This window comes from Triturus cristatus, chromosome 6, assembly GCF_964204655.1.
Source record: "Triturus cristatus chromosome 6, aTriCri1.1, whole genome shotgun sequence".
NCBI lineage: Eukaryota > Metazoa > Chordata > Amphibia > Caudata > Salamandridae > Triturus > Triturus cristatus.
In genome coordinates, this window is record NC_140589.1 from 179,357,738 (window position 1) to 179,377,908 (window position 20,171).

The window sequence follows — 20,171 nt, forward strand, 5'->3', positions numbered from 1 at the left end:
AGCCAATGGGGAGACTGGGGGACTGATAATATCTGCATGTGATGGACCTTTAGGAAATACATCTCGGAACATTGACTATTTCTTGCAGGACCATGTAAAAAGTCTCCCATCATATATAAACGATACCAGTGACTTCCTGTGGAAAATAGAAAAGTTGGACTGGCATAAGGGGGATATTCTGATGTCTATGAATGTCACATCACTATAGACAAGTATAAGACATAAAGATGGTATCCGAGCTTTGGAATATTTTCTTAACAACAGATCGTTATGCCTAGCACAACACACTACAATGACTGTAAATATGACTCTGTTTTGCTTAGAGAACTATTTGTTTTTATTTCAAAACCAGGTCTATCAACAACTTCGGGGAGTTGCAATGGGAGCCAGCTTCTCTCCCAGCTATGCTTGTCTATGCATTGGCTGGTGGGAGGAGCTGGTTCTCAGGGACACATTCTGCCATCAGTTAAAACAGCATGTAGTAGTCTGGCTACGAAATATAGATGTTCTATTTGTTGTGTGGCGAGGAACTAAAGAAAGTACTTTACAATTTGTGTCCACAATAAATAAAAATGATATCAACTTAAATTTTCCAGCTACGGTTAGCTTAGATACAGTTGACTTCCTTGATGTAAGAGTCAGGATAGTTAACAACAAAGTGGTAACATCATTACAGTGCAAAGAAACAGCAGGGAACACAGTTCTTCACGCCACCAGCTCTTATCCAGTCCACCAAATAGAAAGCATACCCTACGGTGAGATGCTGAGATTGAGGTGTATTTGTAATGATGATCTTGAGCCAAAAAGGACACAGGAGATGAGCAAAAAGAAATTTCTGTCAAGAGGATACTCGCCCAAAACAATAAACACAGCTATAGCCAAATCAAACCAACATAGTAGAGCTGACCTGTTATTTGGCAAAACCACAGCATCTGTGGGGGAAGGGGGAGCAATTGTTAACTCAAACCACAGCAATGACCTGATTAGACTAATTTTAACATATTGCAAACAGGAAAAATAGTTAAGAAATATTTTTAAACATAGCTGGCCCTTGGTGTTAGATGATCCTGTAATAGGACGCAGTTTACCCAAAAAACCCTCCATTACATAGAGGAAGACAAAATCTATGAGCAATGCTCTAGTCAAGAGCAGTCCAGAAATGGAGGAAGGAGCCTCATTGCTAACTGCAAGAAAGGGTTTCTTTGAATGTACACGCTATAAGGCTTGTAAGCATGGGGTAATAAAACTTCCTATGTGACCAGGTTCTGCGATAAAGAAAAGAAGGTAAACAGACACCTTACGTGCAAAACAGAGTATGTTATATATGTATTACAATGCACATGTGGGTTACAATATGCTGGGAGTACAAAATTAGAAGCCCACAAGCGTATACTTCAACATTTAAGGGCCATTAAAAACTCAGACCCAATGTACCGTGTAGCGCGACATTTCAAGGAAACCCACAACAATAATTTAAGTGACCTTAAATGGTTTTTATTTGATTCAGTCCCAATTCAAAGAAGAGAAGGAAATAGAGAAGTAAAAGTGAGAAGACTAGAGACTTGTTTCATTCTTGATCTAGATACAAAGACTCCTGGGGGATTGAACACTACGGAAGATCTGTATACCTGTTTGTACATAGACTATAAAATATGTCAGACCTCAGAAAAACATTTATCTATTTAAACATTATTTAAATTTTATATACATAGTGTTAACCATCATACTATTGTATATATAGGACAGATATATTGGCAGGGGCTCCAATCATGGAAACCCCACAAAGGAACTCTGGCAAAAATAATTTTGATATAGAACAATTTTCTGTATAAATATTATGGTTGAGAATGTTTTTTCTAAAACTCATGATGGATGTAAATATTGACAAAATTCTTCTTTTGAGACAACTTCGGCTGTTGCCAAAATAAATAAACCTAATTTTGCACAGAGCACTAGGCACTTTAACCCCTTTCCCGCTCATGACAGAACCACTCCGTCATGAGCCACGGGTGCGCTGTGCTCATGACGGAGTGGTTCCGTCATACTGCGGCCGTTGGCAGCCGTTCCGCCCACGCGGCGCTAATTCCCCGCCTGTGCGGGCGATTAGCGCAGTGGGCGGAGACGTGACGGAACCACTCCGTCATGAGCACAGCTCACCCGTGACTCGTGACGGAGTGGTTCCGTCACGAGCACAGCGCCACCGCAACTGCCCCCAAACCCCGCCAGCGCCGCGGTAGAATTCCTGCCGCGGCGAAGGGGTTAAAGTACATTTTAAATAAATGTTAGGATTAGGTGGGTGGTGACACATATTTTATATTTTATAAATATAATGAAATTTAATGGAAATTTATGGATAAAGTTTTGACCATAGGTATTATACCGCAATGACAATTCTTATGGCTTTTACTATTCTTTTGAGTGTATAAAAATAGACATTATGCAATGATGAAATATTACATTCATGTATTTATGTATCTATTTATGTATTTATTGCTTGATGTTGCACTAAAGACGGTGTCCTGAATATGTATATATAAAAATATAACTGAAACGTATATTTTATACGTTTTTTATATTATTATTATTATTATTATTATTATTATTATTTATATGGCACAGGAATCATCCCCAAGGGGATCTCTCGGTGCATGGGAGGCAGGCATCTAAATGCGGAGAATTTCAGTTAAATAGCCACGTTTTTAGGTGTTTCTTGAAAATAATCAAGGTGGGACATGATCGCAGATCTACTGGCAACGCATTCCAGTATTTGGGAGCCAGATGGGAAAAGGCTCGGCCGCCCATCTTAACTTTTTTATTTCTCAGCGTTTGAAGGAGCTTTTGGCCACTGGATCTTAACTGTCGTGCCGGGGTATACCATTCTAAGTTCTTCGTAAGGTATTTAGGTCCCTGTCCAAAAGTGCTTTAAAAACTAGGCATAAAAGTTTGAGTAGTGCTCTTTTCCTTATAGGAAGCCAATGTAACTCTCTTAGTAAAGGTAAAGATGGCATACGCGGGGTTTATTTAAAGCTAGGCGTGCCGCCGTGTTTTGAACGACTTGTAGCCTAGACAGCAGGTCCTCCCTCATCCCCACTCGTAGAGCATTTCCGTAATCCAGTCTACTGACTAGAAGCACCTGAATCAAAACCCTTCTAGCGGAGAAAGGAATCCAAGGAAAGACCTTTTTTAAAGTGCGCATCAGTCCAAAACAGTTGCCTGATAGAGTCTTAACATGCTCTTCCATAGATAAGTTATTATCCATTAAAATGCCCAGATTTTTTACCCATTACCCATATCTACTTGAAGGACCAGATTGCCACAGTTCACAAATTCTGTTTTCCTCATCCATTGATCCATTGTATGCCCTTTGTCACTTTAAACTGGGAATATGGATGGGCAGTGTTGTCATGTGGTCAAGGCTGAACGGCGGAAATGCGTATTGGCCGACAGCTCAAGTCGATTAAACTAGCATGCACTGAATCTGTGGTCAGTGTCCATTTTCGCAAGCGGATTCTGGATATATATATATATATATATATATATATATATATATATATATATATATATATATATATATATATATATATATATATATATATATATATATATATATATATATATATATATATATATATATTGAATGTCAAACTCAAACGTCTGGAAAAACTCAAGAAATCTGAAACCGCAAAATGGTGGGAAGCCATTTCTCTACCGGATTATGTGGACAAGCAAATGGTCCCCAGAGGTCTGCGTCTCTATATCATGCCCTCATATGAATCCCAAAACCCACGCATGCTACAAGATTGGCAAGAAAATTCAGCCAACAGTTCCAGAAATATGCTTAACATATTGATCAAATATGCATGGGAAGACCGTGAATTGATTTTATCTGAAATTAGCACAATTGAAGCGGATCTATCCAAATGCAATGAACAAGAAATGATCCAAAAATTCACGGCTGACCTTAAACCTAAACTACAACAGCATGAGGACGATATTAAAAATCGCAAACAAAGGAAACTCCACAGAGACTGTGTAGACTATGAATCCGGACGGATACTAAAATACAGTCATAAATATGATCACCTGTATAATGACTTACCACCTGTTGTTGAGGTAATACAACCAGTTGAACATGAAACCATTTCCCCGGTTCCAGGAGTAAGCGGATCAGATACGGACATTTCAATTTCAACCACTAGCTCGTCTTTGGAGAGGCCAACCTCAACAAGAACTGCCACTTTTTTAGACGAGTTCAGGGTCTTGAGGAAAGGCCGACAAGTACCAAGATCGAATACACAATCACCACCGCGAAGGGGAAGAACACCACGAGGCAGAGGCCGTGGAAGAGGAAGAGGGAGGGGAGGAGCAAACAAAGACGCAAAAGAAGAACAAAAAGGGAATCTAACCAACACAAAGGAGCCTATGGGAAGCAAGACACGCGGCTCAAGGAACAGGAAATAATGGATCCGGACATGGTAAATAAAAGCATCATCAACTTAAGTGATAAAGAATTGACATTTTCAGAAAAAAGTACTTTATGTTTGGGTCTTACCTTTTGCCCTACTGAGATTTTTAACTACGCTGATACACGTATTGATTTGTATAGATTCATCAGAAAGGTTAAGTTGAAGAAGTGGCACCATCTATACAAACGTGATTATAACAATCAGCTCTCTACAAGAGAGAATGCTAACTGTCCTTTCCAGAATCTTAATATCGCAGATGCAGATGTTTTACGTGACATGCATGTTTTGGCTATGGGCAATGAACCACAGGACAGTTTGTCCAGTGAGCCAGTTATGTTAGATGTTATGTTAGATGTCCCTACAGATTCAGCAGTGTCCACTAAATTTAAACCACGTTCGATCTTCTACCCTAATCTTCCACATGACAACATAGACACATTCCAGGAAATGGTCATTCAATCTTTACTCAAGCTTAAACATCAGACCAATAACAGAAAGAACATTCAATTTAACCTATCCCTAAAACAAAAAGAATTTTTGCAATCATTGGCCGAAGATCCCAACATCGTAGTACGCCCTGCAGATAAGGGAGGTAATATTGTTTTGTGGGCTAGGCACTTGTACATGGAGGAAGCGTACAGACAATTAAATGACACACAATTCTACATCAAGGCTAGTGTCGACATGTACAACGCCAGTATCTTCGATACATGGGCAAAACTTAAGCTTTGGGAAGAGAAAGGTTACATAACATGGGAGGAATATGGTTACCTTAAACGTGACTATCCGAAATTGCCTATTTTGTATCTTTTACCTAAAGTTCATAAAAACATCAATGTACCACCTGGCAGACCAATAGTGTCATCTATTGGCAGTACTTTGGAAAATGTATCCAAATATGTCGACCATTTTCTTCGTGAATTTGTTGTTGAACTCCCCTCATATGTTAAGGACAGCAAGGATTTTCTTACTAAACTTAACAACATCAAATGGGATTCTACTGATCTCATGATAACACTAGATGTTAATTCCTTGTACACCATCATAGACCACACACAAGGCATACAAGCATGTAAACACTATCTCAACCAAAGACCTATTGAATTTCTAGAACATACCAATGTACTGCTGGAGATGATGCAGTTGTGTCTCACAAACAATATTTTCATGTTTGATGGCAACATCTACAAACACACCCTTGGTACAGCTATGGGGACTTGTTTTGCACCAAGCTTTGCCAACCTTTTTATGGGCAAATGGGAGGAGGAAATCAGACAAGACACTACACTATTCCCCTTTTTCAGCAAAGTTAAAATCTGGCTGCGTTACATAGACGACCTTTTTGTAATCTGGACAGACACTGAACAAATGGCCATTGAATTCATACATAATCTCAATAGTAATGATTACAATATTACTCTAACCAGCAACATGAGCAGATTCTCTATTGAATTTCTAGACCTATTGATTTAGCCCCAACAAGATAAACTTCAAACTAGTCTGTTCCGGAAAACCACAGCAGGTAATACGCTTCTTCATGCTCTCAGCAGCCACCCAGAACCCCTTAAATGGAGTATTCCTCTCGGTGAGCTGCTGAGAGCAAGAAGAAACTGTAGTACCGATAGTGCATTTCAACGTGAGAAGGAAGTTATGATTAAAAGATTCAGCGATAGGGGTTATCCCAAGTGGGTGCTCCAAAAAGCCATCACAAAGGTTAATTCCATTGATCATGCCCAAACATTACTAACTAATATTGACACTACTGAGGGCAATCTGGAAGAGAGCAATAGAGTTATATTTACTTACAACGGTAACTCTGGACAAATACAGAAAATATTGACAAAAAATTGGGATATATTGAAAAGTGATCCTATCATTGGCCACACCTTTGACACAAGACCTAAAATAACTTACAGAAAAGGTCGTAGTCTAAGAGATCTTTTGGTCCATACTGATGTTACATCTAGATCAGCCATAGGTGAACATAATCTGAAAGGTTTCCACCCTTGCGGCCATTGTAAAGCTTGTCGCAATAGCTACATGACCAAAACTGTGGCCATTCCAGGACAAGTTTCACCAAGGACGATCAACCAATTTTTGACCTGTAGTACTTCCTTTTGTGTGTATGTGTTAATATGCCCATGTAAACTATGGTACGTGGGCAGTACTACTTGTATGGCAAAGAAAAGAGTGTTAGAGCACATGCGTGCTATTAATAAGAAAGATAGCAATTATCCGATTGCTAGACACTTTGACCTTTTCCATCTATCTAACAGCTCTTTACTGAGTTATTTTGTCCTTGAACAAATCCATACTGGCACAAGGGGCGGTAATAGAACCCTATTACTCCGTAAACGTGAGTCTAAATGGATAATTACACTTGAGACCAAGTTTCCTAAAGGTCATAATTTGGATGAGGAACTTAATGTCCATTTACATGATGCTTAATCTTGTTCTTTTTCCCCCCTTTTAGGGATGTAGTTTCTGCTTAACAAATAGTGTATAGCCAATATATTCTTTATTCCTTGGCTACATCTGTCGTATTGCTGGTGTTTTTATGAATATTTTTTATGAATATTATGTTTTAACCATGTATGTATACTATGATGTAATAGTATGACAATACCGTAACTGTAACTTTATATCTGCGGTAACAGTATCTGAAGTATGATCTTCTTTCTCATCTTTTCTTTTCACAGGAAGAAAGGAAGGGTCGCCTCTACAGCGGTGTACATTCCGTACCGGTTACCCTACCCTTTTCTTCCCGGTTCTGTGGGCACAGTTAAGGATATTTTTCCTTTCTTTATCTTTTTCCTTAATATTTCTGTTTAGTAATTTCGGGCACTATCACTTTGTATCTGGAGGAAATAACGTGCTGTGTAATATGTTTCTTGGACTTGGTGGTGCTCGAATTGTACTATACAGTCTTTATACCATGTGCGATGGACCATTGACATTCTGTGGAATTCGAAGGTTGCACTTCTGTACATTAAGGCACTATGCCGAATGTATATTTACATGTATACTTATACATGTATTATTCCATTTGTACAGCAAATAATTTGTCAGCATCTGCTAGTAGTGACGATAATTGTATCTTCTTATTATTGAAAGCACTGTCGTTTTATATGCCACTAATTTGCTGATTTTTCTAGCAAGAATATGCATAATCAATTTTTGTTTTCATAGCTGGATTCACGAGCGATATCACACTATTTGTGTATTAATTTTGATACATGCCTCATTTAATTCTGCCTCGTGTATTTGCAGCCCGTTTTATGTTATTACAATTCTCAATATACGGTTGATTTCGCAGATGGACTTTTAATAATGGCCGCCAAAGTCACAGACACCACTTGGCTAACAGTTGTCTGTTGTTGATTTCTACAGCTATGTATACACCTCCAGGTTTTCATGTTACTTTGTGTGAACAAGTCAGTTCGCTGACGAAACGCGTAACAAGTAAAGAATAAATCCTTGGTTTCCTTCTTCCGAGTGCGAGCTTTTCTGTGAGGAAAAACGCTGTGTGTTATATATATATATATATATATATTAGGCCTGGGCCAAAACTCCGTTCCATTCGCGGAAATTGCGATAATTTGGCATTTTCGCGTTCCGCGGAAAGCGTGAAAATGTCAAAATTTCCGCATTCCGCAGCTTAGCGATAATTTGTTTCTTGCTCGCGCTGTAAAAAAATACATTCTTGCGTGCGATCGCCTTACCTGAATCCCCGCGTTCGCTGACAAGTTTTCCCGACCCGCTCGCATTGTCCACGAGATATTAGATTGTTGGTAGCTATTTTGCGCTGTCTCGCAACAGTTCGCGCTCGCATTGTCGCGCGATCACGTCATTTGTCGCGCAATCACGTCATTCTTGTCGCGATCATGCACCGCGCGAGTATGAGAAAATTGAGATCTCGAACACGTCATTCTACACCGCGAGCGAGAGGGTGAGGATGCGGGCACGTCTAATCGAACGCGAAAAGGAGAAAGAGACCCCGAACACGTCATATCCAACGCGACAGGGAGCGAGAGAACGCGATCATGTCATTTTCGACACGCCATCGACATCCGGCGGAAGTAATGTGAAGCTCGAGAACTCGAACATGTAAAATTTTCAATTTGGAGAAGAATATCAGCTCTAGCAGCATGAAATCTTCTACAAATGCTGATTTTGGATGAAAACAACTCCTCAGATTGACATTTGGATGTCCTTTTTTGTGCAAGGAGTCCTTTTTTAAAAAGGTGGAGAGAGGGAGGAAGTGACACAGAATCTCCAACTTCTGCCTTTGGATTTGGAGCTGGAAAGATCACTCTTTTTGTCTGCTGCATCATTGCAATTGGATTTGAGGATTTTTTGTATAGGATATTTTACAAGTAAGTGGTTGTTGTGTCTGTTTGATTGTGGGCATTGCAGTTGTAACTACAATTTATTTTTGAAAACTATCATCATTCCTTTTTTTAAAAATGTTGTGGGTAGTAGTAGTAGGCCCAAGCTAGTCATGGGCGTGGCCTCATGGGTGTGTGCATGATGAAGCAACTGTTCCTTTGGTCTTTTTTGAATGTATTTCATGTTCAAGCATCATTTAGGGCATGGATGGCATTGGATGGAGTTGGGGAAGTGTGCTTTTTTGGGGTGGGCTTTCTGATGTTGTTGGGCCTGGCCATGCGGCTGGTGGCCATTTTGAAGCCTAGGCCTGCAAGCTTGCCTGGCCTTGTCTGCCAACAGGCCTGCTTTCATCCACTAGGATCAGAGCAGGTAGCCACAGCTTTATTAATCAAGTGTTTTCTGTGTGGTCTGTTGAATTTAGACATCATCATTTAGGGCATGGATGGCATTGGATTGAGTTGGGGAAGTGTGTTTTTTTGGGGTGGGCTTTCTGATGTTGTTGGGCCTGGCCATGTGGCTGGTGGCCATTTTGAAGCCTAGGCCTGCAAGCTTGCCTGGCCTTGTCTGCCAACAGGCCTGCTTTCATCCACTAGGATCAGAGCAGTTAGCAGCAGCTTTATAAATCAAGTGTTTTCTGTGTGGTCTGTTGAATTTTGACATCATCATTTAGGGCATGGATGGCATTGGATTGAGTTGGGGAAGTGTGTTTTTTTGGGGTGGGCTTTCTGATGTTGTTGGGCCTGGCCATGTGGCTGGTGGCCATTTTGAAGCCTAGGCCTGCAAGCTTGCATGGCCTTGTCTGCCAACAGGCCTGCTTTCATCCACTAGGATCAGAGCAGGTAGCCACGGCTTTATTAATCAAGTGTTTTCTGTGTGGTCTGTTGAATTTTGACATCATCATTTAGGGCATGGATGGCATTGGATTGAGTTGGGGAAGTGTGTTTTTTTGGGGTGGGCTTTCTGATGTTGGTTGTCTTAAAGACATGCTTTTGTTGTATGTGTCTGGTGTGTTGGTGTGCAATGCATGCACCCTGCAGACCTTTTTGGGGCCTGTGAATGTTCGTATTTCCATTTTGTTGCATTAAAAAGGCAGAGCAGTGTGCTTTAGCATGCATCCTTTACGTGGCTTTTATAGGCCTTTTGTCAGCTCCTGGTGTTTCCCAGGCCCCCGGTTTGTTTGTGATTTGTGAGTGTCCATGTGGGTGGTGGCCTTTTTTTGTGTTTGGACTGGGAGTTATTAGTGTCCTGCTTTTGCCATAGGCCTGCATGGTTTTCCTATTGGCTATTTGGCTTACTGCTTCCATCCATCCACCCCCTTTGCCAGCAGCAGCTCCATGGATGCTGAGATGCTCAAATAATTTAATGGCAAATAGGGTCCACCCCACTTCCATTACATTTTTATTTCGGTGGTTATTATTAACTTTCCTATCCTTGCTGAGAGTGTAGTGTGTGACTGTACACAGTAGTATAACATAGCCCTAGTTAAAAAAAAAGTCATAAATGGCTAGACTATCTTTTGTTTGCACTAGTACAGTACTAAGTAACTGAACCACAACAACAAATGCAACATTTCACTGATGTACTTCTCCTGGCTTATTTGCTTTTAGGTGCACAAAAGACAGAGTAGGAGGTGTCATCAGCATCACCCGGCTACCCGTTGTACTGACAGCCAGACAGAAGTCCTGCTGTGCATCACGTCCACGTGTGACCAGAACTTGTTGTGCATCTGCACCCTGCCTGACATCTGAAGAAGATTGCCCCAAAGAAAGGTACCAGGTCCAGTACCAAGAAAGTTGCCGGTGAGAAGAAGGAACAGAAAAAGGAAGTGCCATTAACCACGACTGGTGGTGTGCCGGCCAATGTTTTTTCTGTCGTTCCGGTTACAAACTTGTGAATCACAACAAATCCATTACCACCATCTTCTACTCTTCTTATTTATATACAATTTTCAGGTGTCTGCAATTTGACAGTACAGTCCTCCGAATCCAGCTCCTCCGCTCCATCATACTGAATCTCCCACCCAAATCCATTGCCCTCATGAATGATGATTGGATGATGGTAAAATAGTACTACAAGAAAAAAATCAAACTTTCCTAGTCCTGCCAAAAGAAGTGGAGCATGAATCAGATGACTACTATAGCTATCCTCCTTTTAAGAGCCGAGAGAGACTGGCCATTAACTGAAAATAAGACGGAACAGGTAATGATTGATGCCATGCATTGGACGCAGAGTCGCAGACTGAATGATTTTGTTGTGTTTGTTGTGTTTGTTGTGCATGAATTTATGTAATTGTGCACTGCCACTAATCAACTTTCTACAGAACACACTAAACTTAACTCAAGGTGAATTGAATTTTCCCCTTCTTGCAAATAAGAAATTGCTTTTAATTCAATACAGGAAGGGGACTCACTATATCTGCGCAATGAGTATGATGACACAACAGCACCGCCCATCATGATGATGGCGAAATAGACGGCCCGTTAACTTAAAATGAGAAGGAACAAGTAATGACAATTAATGGCATGCGTTGGACACCTGACTCTGAGCGATTGATCTTTGTGTTTTCGTTGTTTGTTTGTTGTGCACAAAGTGAAGTCGAAGTGTACTAGTAATCTATCTTTCTGTACACACTAAAGACTGACTCAAGTCAATAACATTTCTACTCTTGTTGTGTAATAACAATTTTAATTCTACTGCAGGCCGATCTTCACAGTCAGTCAGTAAAAGTATCGGAGATGAAGATGAAGTCAGGAGGACAGTTCATGAGTGGCATAAACTTAAAAGCCTAAAGGTAAACACATCAACAACAACCACAGCAGACCCAAATGTCTGTAGAAGTGGAATAGAGTGTAGCGGTGGGATGACTGCGGTGCATTGATTTACTAACTTAAACTGTAAAATGCTATGTTTGGAATGGATAATGTGCTTTGCCTTTGTCCAACTCTTTAAAAAAAAAAAAAAAAGTACTCTAAAGTCTTAACGTAGGATGTGCTACTGCTAAGCACTGTGGGCCTGCTCTCTCCTGTTATTGTTGAAGGTCAATGCTGGAAACAGACTAGAGTAGAGATGATGCATACATGCCACCTCGGAAAGTGTTCTTGTTGCACTACACCATAACTTGTGCATTTGTTTCAACTTTGTTTCTCAATATCCCCTTTGGTTTTCCATCTACAATTACAGGCCGGGCCTTGCCCTATACTTTGGAAAACATTACAAATCGACATTTTTGTTTCCAGCCGGGCATTGGCGAGTGGCGAGGCAACACACCCAAGATTGATGGACGAGAGGAGGACCAAGAGGAATGCTGAGATGCACATCCAGTCCACATTTTTTACCAGGATAACACAGTAACAGTATCCACTTTTATCTTTTTTTATAATTTGATTAATATTTTGTATACAATCTTTACAAAAGTGTGTTCTTGAAGTTGTTATTATCATCATTAGGTTTGCTCTCTGTCTACGATTCTTCCCTACCAATATTTAACATTTCTATTTGCTATCTATAAAAGTATTAAGGCCGGAACAACAGAACAAGAACTAAAAGTGTATGTAATCCGGGTCTCTCATCATCATGCATGCATTTCCTTTTTCTCCCTTAACATATGGATATGGTAGTCTTCAATGATTGTCGTTTGTTTGTCCATGCATACTGTTTTTCTATGTCAAACCATTCCCAAAAACCCCCTTCCCATCCATTCAACAAACCCCAACCCTCTTCCCCCGGGCTGTATGACTTATTGTTGAGGTGAGACTAAATTAAATGTACACCAATACTTAATCACACACTTGCTGGGGCGGATGTGGCAAAAGCAACAGTACTTCAATTTCAAGGCAGAGAGATGATCTTCTTCTGCTTGCCCACCCATGAGTAGGATATTTTAGGTTATTTTATTTAACAAAGGAACATATACCTCAGCATGAATTGCCGGCATTGATTGGATTTGATTGTTGTCATTCCTCATATACAGCACTAACTGTTAGGCTGTAGGCCTAGTCAAGTGACACGACACAACTATAGTTTGTAACTCTGTCTAGTAGGCTATCCCAACCACCATTATGTTTTGTTGTCTAATATTTGAGCATATTATTGTTGCTCGGTAAGTTCTGTACTGTACTTCATTCTACTACTCCTCTAACAGTCTCTCAAAGGCGAATGACTGTCTCATTTTCTTTTTTTGCAAATGCTGCCGCCCTGCCAGTGTCTACTACTATACTACCACCACCACCACCCCAATCATGGCATGTTAGAAAAAGGAAACCATCTTCACCATGCAGCCATTGCTGTGCCACAGTTAGATATACCCATCAAGCACAGGTAAGACAGAAGTTTGGGGGAGGCAGAATTAATAATGGACATGTTGTCAATGATTTTATTTTCACACACCAGTCCAGATAAAGAATGCATAGACTAGAGGACAGACTGAAAGTACTAGAAGGACAAGTCAATCAGTGAGGTGTGTCGCATCTATCTGTTTGTCTCTTACACAGTCAGCCAATTATTTAAATCAAACACAGGCTATGGGTGGCCATGCACCAGCAAGGAAACAGTGTGATGTAATACAGTTACCCCACCTACAAAACATTAACAACATTGCATGTAACATAGAAAAATATATTTAATTTTCCCTAACAAAAATAAACTAAACCCACAAAAGCTGACCCACCCCCCTCCCTAACCCCAACCAATGTCCAATTGTCCATAGGAGAAAAAGTCAGTAAAAAAAAAATCCCAAACCCAACGCCCAAACAAGTTCCCACCCACCCAAACAAGAATTAAAAAAGGGACAGAACTTAATGACAGGGACTAAGGTGTGGGGCGGGACTCAAGGAGGACACGCATTTGGTGCTCTAGGCGGGCGACGCGGCATCTTAGGGCACGGCAGTTGCAGCCACAGTGGGGGGGGGCACCGGAGATGGCACTACGGTGGCGGCGGGCAGCTGCCAGACGGTGGCGCCGTACCACTGGAGGGCGGTGGCTGGGGCCCGGGACACTGGAGGAGGCTTGAATTGCTGCCGCAGTCTCCTCCTCCTCCTCCTCCTTGGCTAAGACCACCAGCCGCCGGTATTCCCGCTGGATTGCCTCCAGCTTCCAGCGCCGTGCCTTAGCTGCCAACTCCTTGCGGTTTAGTTTAGGAGTAGCTGTGTATCAAAAAGAAAAAAAACAAGACAATTGTAAAATATACTCTTAGAAAAACAGTAAGACAAGTTAATTATTTATACACATAGTGGCATGGTAGAGTAGCTCTATAAAGCACAGTAGTACATAATATTTTCAATCTCGCCCGTCCTTCTTACTTCCACCCGTTTTTCACTTTTTAGTTGAACAGTGCACCAGGTGCTCTTCTCCATAAAACTTTCAAAGCGGAGTTGAAATCAGATAGATGAGGCCATTGGTTACTCAATACTCCCGCTCCTATGCAAATTAAAGGGATTGTAGTCTTCTAGTTCACTCCTCAAACGTCCCCAACAACTCATACTTACTTACGACATCGGATGGCGGCCGGACTTTGTCCTCCCACCATGCTAAAAAGGGTGGGGGTCCCGTGGGGACAATTAATTAGGATGATGCGCATGTGGCGGGCGCATCCTGTTTTTTTTACATTCTGGTTGGCGGTGCCGAAAGCAATGCTAAAAATACATGTTGTGCTGCTTATCCAAGCACAACATGATCGGCCCCGCACGGAGCCTGTCACGTTTTGCTTTGAAAGGCAGGGGGGGTACCATAGCATAGGTAGGTACCCTCCATGGGGCCCCCAAGCATACTCTGCAATGTCTGCATGCCTTTCCGTGGCGGACGGCAATGCCGCCACGCAAAGGCATTCCAAAATGCAGATCATATGGCTGGCGGTGTGTTCAGAGAGACACCACCGCCATATTGACCCCTTTTCCGCCTGGTCCACATATGGGGGGATCTGACTCTTTTCTACAGGGATGGCGGTAGGTGTGCCCCTGTGGTGTCGGCGGTGAATACCGCCGGCCCGGCAGGGGCAATATGCCCGCCATCCTAATGGGGCCCTAATTCTCAACAGTACAGTATACATGTACATACAGTACACCCTTGCAGTGAGTGTTTACTGTCAAGTTCAACAATAGTTTAGGATTATGAATCTAACTTATCACCGCTCGCCACTGGTGCTGCCACTCCACCTACTGCTCCGTTGCTATCTGCAGCAACTGCCGCATCCTCGCCCTCCGGGTCGCCTTCGCTGGCCCCGGCAATGGTGGTCGGTAGTGCGCCTAGAAAACATTACACATTGATTAGGCGTCATATACACTTCCCCCCTATTGATCAGTAGCAAGGTTGAAAAATTAGTTAATACTAACAAACATCACTAGTACAAATCAGGTAGTAGTAGAGTAGACACTAATAGTTATATATGGTCATTATTGTAGCCTTTGCTTAATTAGCCCGAGCCATGCTACCATTTTGATTTTACCTTTGTGTCTTTTAGTTTTGCACATGTGATGTTACCTTGCAGCTTCTTGTATAAGACACCTTTGAGGCCACAAAACCTGCCTCACACTGCTACTGTCTAGTCTACGCGCTGCGTACAAGCGGTCAACAAAAACATTAACAAGCCACTTTTTTAGGAAGTACTGGTGTACTGTAAGTTACTAGTCCATATTGCTTATCCATAAATGCTACACTTTTTGGCACGGCTGAGAAATCACAGAAGACTTTTAAACGTAATTAACCTGGAATGTAAGCAGCAACATTCTAGCTGGTTGGAAGAAAAAAAAGATATTTTCAATATATAACACAGAGCAGAAGAACAGACACAAAGTAGTAATAATTAAATAGGTACTCACCAAGCCCCGGGACCTCCACTCCTAGCAGGTCCAGCAGGTCCTGCTCACGGTCCAGGATGTCGGACCACCGGTGCGTCAGCTGCGCCTGGGTGCGCCGGACCCCAGAGAAGCACGACACTGCCCGGCGCACCTTCCCCCACCGCTGCCGACGCTCCCGGAGGTCGTACCCAGACCCAGGCCTGCCACCTGCTGCCAGGGTTGAGGGGAGGTGGCGCTGCACAAAGAAAATTAGTGCAGCCAACTCCACCTCCCAAAATAAGACCCGTGCCTGCACCCCTGGCTGCGACGGCGACCAGTCCTACCCTTAGACATGGTTCTGGGGTAAGAAAAGGTAATAAAATTAAAGAAGTAAAGGAAATAAATAATAGCAGGCAATAGAAAGAGAAAAAGTAGCTAAAAAACAAAAAAAGGAGACAAAAACCAAAAATATAGAAGCTGGAAAATAGTAAGAGAAATAATAAATAAGAAAGATAAAAAAAAAGTGGGTTGAAACAAAGGATTGAAAAGATTTGGTGAGGATTGAAAATCAGGCCCCAGAACCATGCAATAGAGTGCAAAACATGATGGCCACGCTCATTGCGACCACGTGCGCAAGTTCGCGCAATATTTTCTCCCCGAGCAAGCAAAAAGCAACGCGATCAAGTAAAAGCGGTCGCGAACAGGAAATATCTACCTCGAACGGGCGCGAACATGCATTGCGCGACCCAGAACAGGAAGTAAGCATCGCGAGAGGGCGAGACAAGCGAAAACAAGATGGCCGCGCCCGTGAGCAACCGCATGGGTAAGTTGGCGACCCGCGATCACGCAAAAAATACCGCGAACAGGCGGGAAAAAAACTTCCGCGTCTTCGCGATATTTCCGGCGTGTTTGCAGAGATTTTTAGCATTTTCGCGATAATTTGCGAAAGTTAATTTCGCATATTCCGCCCACCCCTAATATATATATATATATTATATATATATATATATATATATATATATATATATATATATATATATATATATATATATATATATATATATATATATATATATATATATATATAAGGACCACACTGTTGTTGTTTACCCAGAGATTAGACCACAAGCGGTTTCAAAGTGCCATAACATACAAAAGTGCGGAAGCATAAATTCATAACGAAAAATGACCGGACCAAATGCAGTTTACACAGAATAATAATTTGAATAATAGCCTATAAAAACCTGTACATTAATTGTGAGGATCAAAGAGGAAAAACTTGTATTATAAGTTAAAATCATTGTGCATATATTGACAGCAGCTGAAATAATGGCAAGTGCCCAATAATGCTGAAGACAATATACAAATGCTTTTTTTATAAATATATATTAAAAATAATTTTTTAAGACATAAGAATAATTGCATTGGCGATCTACTCTGACAATTTATAGGTTAAAATGTTAATGCTATATTAATTGATGGCTACTGGTAAACAGATTCAATGATGCTCCCAAAGGGTATGTTAAAAAATTAGTGCAAAAATGGTGAAATATAAAAAACCACAATACTGTTTATAAAACACAAATAAAAGAAGGGGAGGGGTGGGGCTGGAACCAGAGGTAGCTGTTCATAGTGAACAAAGCTCACTAAAGTGCTAATGCTACTATTAATAGCTGCCAATGAAAAGATATGTGCAAAAAAGTGCAATAAATTAATCCTAAATGGTCTGTCAATGAACAGAGAGGGGACCATCAGAAACAATCCTATGTGATCACATCACTGATCACAAGATAGGACTTCAAAAGCAAAGAGTAAATCATAACTGCTTAAAATGTGACATATTGTAGATGTTTTGCACATCAGAGTGGCCTATCAAATGCAAAGATGATAACATACCATACAAAATATTATAGAAAATTATGGAGATGTTAACTGGTGTTCAATCCATTAGGCATTCTAGTATCAAGTAAAAGAATGAAGGAAGACTCCAACTGAAGTAATTGTTTTTCTCCATGATGGCCGCATTTACTTTATGATTGACTTTTGAACGAACTCTGTATACCAGGATGCACTTTGCTAACACGCCTACAATAGGCAGGACTTACTGTGTATGTAAGAGTCGCGGTATGCTGTCTGCCCCCAATTGCCATCATCTGTGAACAAGGGAGCACAGACTCTCGAAACGCGTAAGAAATAGTATGGCATGCAGAATCACGGTGCTTATGGAGGTTGCGACCAGGCTGCCTGACAGAATAAAGGAAGTACTCTCATACCTGGCTCTCCAAGTTGGGTGTTTTCAATGTGTTGATATATATATATATATATATATATATATATATATATATATATATATATATATATATCTATTACATATATATATATACACATATATATATATATATTCACTTAAAAAACCATAGGTTTCACACATGTTATAGTTAGCTGTACATTTCACTCGTAAAAAACCAATGAAATTCCCACAATAAACTGCTGATGACGTCACATAGTACATCACTCATGACATGGTCAGTGACATCACTCATGACATCAATGATGACATCTGAAATTACACATTGTGGATTGCGGTCGCGCAAGTTATAGTTACCTGATCTAACTATAACGTGGAATTTCAATGGTTTTTTACGAGTGAAATGTACAGCTAACTATAACATGTGTGAAACCTATGGTTTTTTAAGTGAATTTGCAAGGTTTTGTAAATGATAATTCCTAACTATAACGTGTGTGAAACCTATGGTTTTTTCAGTGAATTTGCAAGGTTTTTTAAATGCTAAGTTATGTATTTATTTATTTATTTTTTTCTGGTTTTTCACTATGCGCACACCCTGCGCGCACGGTGTGCTTCGTGCACCCTGTGCGCGCTGTGGGCGCACGGTGCGCTTCGCGCACCGAGCGCCCACGTTGCACAGTCCATGCCGTGCGCGCCTTGCCTTTTTTTACGCAGTAACATTTGTTTTTGTCTCCCTTGTGGGTCCTTTAATTTATTTAATAAATGTGATTGTTACTTCTTTATTTTTTTAAATTTTTTTTTTTTTTGCCGTGCGCGTCTGCAACTCTCTTCGTTGCCCCCGTTTCACGTTCCCCACCTTTGTTTCTCAGTGCGAGAGACAGAAAATGGCGGCCGACACTTCCTGATTTCGACCGATTCGAATGTTTACAGTCATGTAACCACCAATCAGAATTGAGCTCGCGCACGGCACCGTACGCATACGGTAAGCTTACGGTAAGCGCACGGAGCGCGCTTACAGATATATATATTGATTTAAATGCTATTTTCTCAGGACCTACTAAACAGATTTACACCAGACCTACAAAAGGCACATCCTTGACCTGAGGACTACCTCTCTGCCAAATTTCAAGTAATTCTGTTCAGCCGTTCGGGCTGTAGCTGTGTCTAAAGGTCCTATGGAAAAATGCATGGTGAAAACGCGTTTTGGGACCCCCCTTTTTTCTCAGCCCGCGCTTGACGAATCCCCCCGAGACTTTTAGGGTAGGAGCGGAGCGTAGCGCCCCATTAGTTTTGAAAATTTCGCGAGGATTCGTCGACCGGCGCCAAAGTTATTCCAAATAGAATGTTGCAGATTTCCTATGGAAACACGGTCCTAACTATAACTATCTACTGGCGACTGCCAGTAGATAATATATATATATATGTATATGTATATATGTATATGTATATGTGTGTATAAATATATGTATATATATATATATATATATATATATATATATATATATATATATATATATTCACTGAAAAAACCATAGGTTTCACACATGTTATAGTTAGCGGAAATTTTACTGATAAAAAACCAATGAAATTCCCCCGTTATAGTTAGTGCAGGCAACTATAACTCACGCGACCGCAATCCTCTGCTGATGCTAATACTGTATTTAGACACTTATTTGCCCATGTCTTCTTCCATAAATTTTTAGCTATACATATATTACAAATCTTTTTTTTTCATAAAGACACATATGTCATCAGCAGAAGATTGCGGTCGCGTGAGTTATAGTTGCCTGCACTAACTATAACGGGGGAATTTCATTGGTTTTTTATCAGTAAAATTTCCGCTAACTATAACATGTGTGAAACCTATGGTTTTTTCAGTGAATTTGCAAGGTTTTTTAAATGCTAATTCCTAACTATAACGTGTGTGAAACCTATGGTTTTTTCAGTGAATTTGTACGGTTTTTTAAATGCTAAGTTACTTTACGCCATTCGTGGCGTGCGCGCCCACTTAACGCAGTTCGTTCCGTGCACGCACGGTGCGCTTCGCGCACCGCGCGCCCACTTTACGCAGTTAGTGCCGTGCACGCACGGTGGGCACACGGTGCGCTACGCGCACCGCGTGCCCACGTTACACTAGATGGGCCATGTACGCACGATGCGCTTCGCGCACCGTGCGCACATGGAGGACATATGATGCACTTCGTTTTGAAAGGTAATATTTAAATTTTTCACACCTCTTATAAGCCATGCACAAATGGTGCCCTTCCGGCACCATTTGCACACGGGGTGGGGAGAGTG